At 36.0% G+C, this 7722-nt stretch overlaps 1 long non-coding RNA gene across 1 annotated transcript; it reads right to left on the reverse strand.

Moving 5' to 3' along the window:
* Positions 1-1296: 1296 nt before the first annotated feature.
* LOC113339205 lies at positions 1297-2413 on the reverse strand. The gene is made up of 4 exons (XR_003354989.1): positions 2232-2413; positions 2049-2109; positions 1614-1661; positions 1297-1469 (listed from the first exon to the last, which is right to left on the reverse strand). It is a non-coding gene; the product is annotated as an uncharacterized LOC113339205 (long non-coding RNA).
* Between the last annotated feature and the right edge of the window lie 5309 nt (positions 2414-7722).

Here is a 7722-nt window from a genome sequence, read left to right on the forward strand (position 1 = left end):
TGCTGCCTGAAGAGATTCTTCGGAAAATATGCTCAAGCCTACCAAAAGAAGTCTTTCTTGCGATTCGTGTGCCTAAGTAAGCCTTTGTGTACCTTATTTTATTCCCCTAGTGTTCAAAATATGCATCATGAACTTAGTAACATGAAGAACGGTACTAGAGATGTGGTTCGCTTGGCTAAACGCAATCAAAGTATACAATTGATATAAGTCAGTATCATCTTTACTGCCATTGTCAACATCATCAACGAAAATGTGTGAATTTGAATCATGGGATGAACACTTTAGTCGGATGGATCACCCATCTATAGTTCAAGATGTTAATAAGGTTGGGTTAAATTTTTTTTTGTGGGTTCCTTTTGTGGTATTACGTTGTTGCATCTTATGTTTTAATCTACTTGATTGTAAAATGGTACTGTATTTAAATTTTAATCATCATACTTTGATAGTACAGTCTATGACTGTCAGCCCATGACTTCTCTTTTGGTTCCAACAGTATTTCGATTTAACAGAGGGGTGTCAGAATTAGAAGAAAACATTTTTCACTTTTTTTATTTTGATGGGAGCACTTTTCTTTTTTACATGAAGTTATATCTATGCACTGATTATGTATCAAATGTAAGTTGGCAAGGGGTTATCAACGCAATACGGGGTAAGAACTTATAATACGTGTGGTGACTGGTTGTTATTGTCAACAACATCATACGGGAATATGCCCATAGTGATTCCCTCTTTGGTATATTATTGAATGAAATAATAGGAAAAATTGGTAATATGCCCTAAAATGGACTGCAATTTTGAGAATATGCCCCAGGATTCCAGATCTCGGGAATATGTTCCAGCCATCCAAAAATCCATCAAAAGACCTTAACTAGTCAACATACCCGCACATGTGGATTGCACATGAGAGTAGAAAGACAAATTTATCCTTCACCACTTGTGTGAACCGCACGCATACAACTAACTGTGTTTGTGACATACGATGATGACACGCGGAGTTGAGATCCAACTACTTATATTCTATCCGGCGTCCACCTAGATTACCATTTTGTCCCTTTATTTTGAAATTATATTACATATACTTTTAGATTTGTTCCACGTGTTTATTTCATCTCATCCAAAGGCCTATATTCACCTACCTGGATCAAGACCATTTGAAAACTACTGGAAATTTTTATAACGACAATATATTGCAAATACACTGTTCCAGAATAGAACCTGCAATTCAACACATTCTCATTTCCAAATCAAGAAAATACATCATTACAAACAAACATACCCATTTACAAGCACATCGACAAAACCAGTAAGGCAACTCTTTGCTCAAAACAAAAAATAAGGCCAACTCGTATGAATGACTGTTTTTGCAGCACAACCTTACAAGATTCTTCATAAACAGATAACTAAAAGCGTATTAACTACAGAAATAAACTCTAAAGTTGGCTCTTTCCGGGAGACAAGTGACTTCTCATCTGCAACAACAACATTCCCAAAAAGAAAGACGAAAGTGTTAAGCATTAGTTATAATAGAAGTTAGGCATTGAAATTAAAATTCTAGCACATTAGACTTAGAACTTTATCAAAAAAAAAAAAAGCCAGAAGGGAGGAAAAATTACCTTAGAGCGACTATTTCGGGTAGTATTTGGCAAACTGCTTCACACCACCTGTAGCCAATATATGCATTCAAAAATTAAAAGACGAATGTTTCACACCCATTCATAAGTTGTAGACAGTATAACCTATAAGCCAATAGATGCATTCAATAAGTAAATATAGTTTGCATTCATTTACAAGCACAAAGATATGATAAAACTACATGGTTCTAATAAAATTCTCTAACTAATCGTATTCAACATTTCACAACAATCCATAATGCTCAATTTCAGTCATCCTTAAACTAATTAACCCCAATTTTAGTATCCCCAATTAACCCAAACTAACCTAAACCAGAAACACCCCTTGAAGAACCCTAAATTCACTTTCTACACTACATTAACCATATAATATGAGAAAAACGAAGATAAAAAAAACATTGGGTTTAATTTACTTACTCTTTTTGAAGACCCATACACGTTTAATCTCATTTACTTACGATTTTTCCACAAAATTAACCTAAATCAGAAGAAAAAAAAAACCAATTTTAAAGGACCCTAAATTCACTTTTTATCAAATTAACACAAGTAACCACAAAAACGAAAACAAAGATAAATACACGTTGGGTTTCTATTACTTACTCTTTTTGAAGACCCATGCTGCTTCAATTTGCAGTTTTCCTTCTTCTTCTTCTCCCTTTAACTTCAACTAAACCAATAGCAAAAGCAAAAACAGTGACAGATTCTCGGTTTACAATTAACTATAACAACCAATCGAACACATCGAACACCAATCCTCCTATTCTCACATCACAAACCTCTCACTCTCGACTGGTTTTCTTTCCCTCTCGTCTGTTTTCTTTTTTGTTTCTAAAGAGCAGAATCCAAACCCGTGAGACATAAAAACCCTAGATTTGGTTTGGTTGATCAAAAGCCGTTAAAAATCTTCGAGTTTAAAACTCAAGTTGATGAAAACACGTGGCACTGGGAGATGTACTCAACCGTATAAGGTTAAATCTGCCATTTCTATGACCCGTGAGATCTCATATTATGAGATATTGACCGGTCAAAGTGTGCGAGAAATTGATTTTTTAACCTTTTTGGGCGGAAAAGGTTACTTCGGGGCATATATTCCCAAGAACTGGAATTCTGGGACATATTTCCAAGATTGCAGTCCATTTTAAGGCATATTACCAATTTTCCCAATAAAAATTAATTATATTGACTATTGTTGTTGATATTTGGAAGAGTAAACAGCTATAATTCCCATTGTCGAAAGGTTAATGTGTTTATGCCGAAATTGGACTTGCTATATACAAGGATTTATCGAATCCATATCTTCTAGTCCAGATCTGAAAATTCAAATTGGCGGGAGAATCTTTACCTACTTATCTACTCTTATCCGTTGTTCCGCCATTTAAGGTTTTATTTTTTTTCTTGTAATGGGGTTGCCAAATCAATCAAGATTCATTGAACATGTAGCTGTCGATGACCTATATTTGAAAGTCTGAATTGGCGGAATAAAATCCTTACAAATTTAGTAATTAATTTAAAACTTAGTTGTACAGGCATTTAATATAATTATGGTTTTCTTAAAATTGATTTGCTATAGAGAAAGGTTCATGAACCTTGTAGGCTATAAGAAGTGTATGCCCTAGAGACGGCATTCTCAACCTTATTAGAAAACAACAACAACAACAACACCTCACTTCATTCTCAGCGTTTACAAAATGTAGAAAATCAACAAAGTATTTGTTCTCCGATCTTGAAATTTATCTTATGCATACATTGGTGAAGAATTGGTTGCTCATCTTGAAGAAACAAGTCCAGGATCAGTCTCAAGTTACCATAGACTGTTGTGAGGTAAATTGACAATGACCAAGTCGAGTACCTTACCCTTGAGTTCTGTCATTGCTTCAGAATATCTATTCTTCAACCCTCGTTCAATATAATCCAGACAAGCGGTATACGGAAGGAGAATCGGCTCACTTTAAATGTCACTCCAGAAATATGACACATTTGGGCGAGCTCGTAACACAACCCTCGAGCCACACTATCTTGTGCATTGCGTGAAAAGTTAAAACACAACCTGTTGTTGACCATACCCCATCAATCAATTTCTTGTTCATCATATTCCACTGTCCGACTTGGAGCAATAAATCTCTTGCTCTACCACTTTCACGGTAATTAAGCCATGGGGAAGGAATAACGCCAACCTCAACTTCCGCTAAAAATATCTTCTCTTCTCTTTTCTGAAGCTTGCACTTACTTGTGAAACAGTTTTTTGTTGTCGTTCTTCACCAAAACAGGAGGCTCTTGTAAGTACACTCGAATCATTTCATATCATTTTATTTTTGTAAATTGAACCTTTTGTTTTTGACATCGTTATTACTTGTGCACATTTCATTGAACAGTTAAGTAATATATTTGCAGGTGTTTGCAAGACTGGTGAAAGTATAACTTATATAACCACGAGCTAGCCATTTGCAATGGTTCAAATGATGGTGCAGGCATCACGAATCTGTAATAGTAAGTGGTATTAGTGGCGTTGATCGAGTGCAGGTTAGTGTGAGGATCACCCTTGCACGAAGCAGTTTGGAATAAAAATCAAGGATAAGCTTGCTCAAGTTGAGGGTCGCATTCTTCCTGCCCCATGGCTTAAGTACAGTGAAAGTGTTAGAGAGAGAGATTTCTTGCTCCAAGTCGGACAGTGGAACATGATGAGCAAGAAAATGGTTGATGGTGTTTTAACTTTTCACGCAATGCACAAGATAGTGTGGCTCGAGGGTTTAGTTACGAGCTCGCCCAAATGTCTCATATTTCCGGAATGACATTTAATGTGAGCCGATTCTCCATCCCTATACCGCTTGTCTAGATTATGTTAAACGAGCGTTGAAGACTAGATATTTCGAAGCAATGACAAAACTCAAGGGTAAGGGCTGACTTGCTCATTGTCATTTTGTCTGACAACAACAATTAACTCTATGGTGACTTGAAGTTCATCTATGAAATGAGACTGAACTTGGACTTGTTTCCTAATGTTGCCTTACAAAGCATATCTTTAAGATAAGAAATCAATACCGGGAAAATGTATCCCTTGTGATAAATGTGATGGTTGGTGGACAAAATACGTGATGGTGGATTTGGGTGCCATATCTATCTAACTTTGTAGGAGTTAAATATCGCACACGTTTATAACTACGTGAAGTAAAGAATACAACCTAAGCGAAGGATATCGCACACAACAAAGTTGAGATGACGCACCAGATGATGTCAGCAAAGTCACGAGTAAAGTGTGAAGAAGTGCGCGAGAAGGTACGCTATGCGAAGATGAGCGATTGTATATGAGCGAATATGTCGCATATGGATCCCAAAAGTAATGGGATTCTTAGCTGTCATCCACTATGTAAAATCCTATATAAAGGAGAGAGTCATTGTATCTGAGAGGATTCTAGGACAAGTCTTGGAAAGGAAATAGGAAGAGAGAGAAAGTGAGCTTAGGTTTCAAGTAGAATTGTTGTAATACTTGAATCATTCTTGTAAACATTCTTGATCTTTAGTTAATAAAACAAGAATTCAAAATGATCACCTAGGGATTGAATCAGTTATAGTGAAGTGTAGTTGTAAGATTTCTTACAACTACATTTTTGGCGCTAGAAAACAGCTCTGGATGTTAATTCCTGTTAATAGATCTGAAATTCATAAGGGATCCATGAAGACAACAAGAGTCAAACTAATTCAAGAAAGAGGCAGAGATATAGAGTGTGATAACATAACTAAAGTATTAATTTCTGAGGCAGACTTTCAAGCGATGATAACCGGGAGAATTCATAAAAGAAATTACGAAGGCAAGAAGGTGGAAACGGTAGAGAAAGAATTACCATTACAAGATTGGGAAAAGGTGAAGATTTCCTTTGCGGCAGATGAAATTTCAGAGGAAAACTTACAGCGAGCAGATCCATTGGTAATTACGGTCACAGTCGAGCGAGAAAACATTATTGCGAACCAGAGGACATTTGAAGGATGGGTGATTGATAAGACATTGATAGATACAGGAAGTGAAATTGACATATTATTTTATCGCACATTCAAAGCAATGGGATATAAAGATGCAGACATGACACCTACAGCCTATAATTTTCAGGGATTCAATAGAGTAGTTACAAAGCCAAAGGGAGAAATCGTGACGCGAATATTACTGGGAGAGGTTGAAACAAAGATAACACTATGTGCGATTGACATTGAGTCACCATACAACATGTTGTTAGGAAGACCATGGGTACATGGATCAAAGGCGGTAGCGTCAACGTTACATCAATGCATCAGGTTTCCAATTCCAAGCGGTATAGGTGAAATCAGAGGAGACATTAAGGCTGCGAATACTTGTAATCAAATAGATATGCGAAATTATGAAGGACGAGCCAAAAAACGAAAGGATCGATGGAGAAAATCCAAAAAACAAAGTAAAGAAGAGGAATTTCGAATATACATGATAAGAGCGAAAGAAGGAAAAGGAATGCCAGGCGAAGAACCAGCAGAGGAAGGTGGACGAAGTAAAGAAATTAAGGAACTGACACCTATGGGAGAACAAAAGAGAATTTTACCGCAGCAGAACCAACAAAAGAGATAAATATAGGAACTGAAGAGGAACCAAAAATATTAAGAATTGGAACTAAAATGGATAAAGAAGAAGAGGAAAAAACAATAAGCATTCTGCGAGAATATAATGATATTTTCGCATGGAGTATGGAAGAAATGCCTGGAATAGATCCGTCTTTCGCATGTCATAAATTAGACATCAAGAAGAATGTAAAGCCGTTCAAGCAAAGAATAAGGAAAAATGCAACTGATTATCATCCTAAAATAGAAGCAGAACTACAAAAGATGTTAGATGCAGGAATTATAAGGGAGGCAAAATATCCAAAATGTATAGCAAATATGGTGGTGGTACCTAAAAAGAACAAAGGAATTAGGATTTGCATAGGTTTTACAGATTTAAACAAAGTGTGCCCTAAAAACAGCTTCCCTTTACCCGATATACCTCAAATGGTGTAATCAGCATCAGGGAATGATACAGTCACAATGTTAGATGGGTATAAAGGCTATAATCAATTCCTTTGGCAGAAGAAGATCAAGAACACACCGCTTTCTTCGCACCAGGAGGTTTATATTGTTACATGAAAATGTCGTTTGGGTTGAAGAATGTCGGTGCGACTTATCAAAGAATGGTGCAGAAAGTATTCGAAAAATGGATACATAAAACATTGGAGGTTTATGTAGATGATATGCTAATTAAAAGAAAAGAGGCGAAAGATCATGTTGATGATTTGCGAGCAATATTTGAACAGATGCGAACATTCAATATTAAAGTAAACCCAGAAAAATGTATAATTGGTGTATCATCAGGAAAATTCTTAGGCTATATTATATCCAAGGAAGGAATACAAGTTGATCCGGAGAAGGTACAGGCGATTAGAGATATGCCACCACCTGCGACAGTCAAAGATGTTCAAAATTTAAATGGATTAATAACATCATTGGGAAGATTCACTGCAAGATCTTCGGACAAATGCAAACACGTTTTCAATATACTAAAGAAGAGAACCAAATTTGAATGGACAAAGGAGTGAGACGAAGCATTCAGAGCATAAAAGATTATTTGGTAAATTTATCCATTTATGCAAAAGGCGAAGCAGGGAGAAGAATTGTTATTGTATCGAGCATCAAAATCTCATGCATTAAGTGAAGTACTGTTACGATCAGAGGAAGGTGTATAAAAACCGATATATTACATAAGTAAAACATATAACTCCGCAGAAAATAATTATTCAAAAATCGAAAAGGCTGATTATCGCACTGGTATATGCATCATTCAAGCTTCGCATCTATTTTCAATCTCACAAAATTAAAGTATTAACAAGAGTACCAATTGAAAATGCAATGAAGAATTCGAAGAGGTCAGGAAGAATAGAGAGGTGGAATGCACAATTTGGAAACTATGAGATTGGTTATGAAATTTTATCTTCACCAAAATCTCAAATTATCGCAGAGTTTCTTGCAGAATTTCCAATAGAAGAAGATGAATATGTAGAAAAAATGATGGAGGTGGATGAAGAACATGGAAATCATATTG

The sequence above is a fragment of the Papaver somniferum genome, unplaced genomic scaffold (assembly GCF_003573695.1).
Source record: "Papaver somniferum cultivar HN1 unplaced genomic scaffold, ASM357369v1 unplaced-scaffold_20, whole genome shotgun sequence".
NCBI lineage: Eukaryota > Viridiplantae > Streptophyta > Magnoliopsida > Ranunculales > Papaveraceae > Papaver > Papaver somniferum.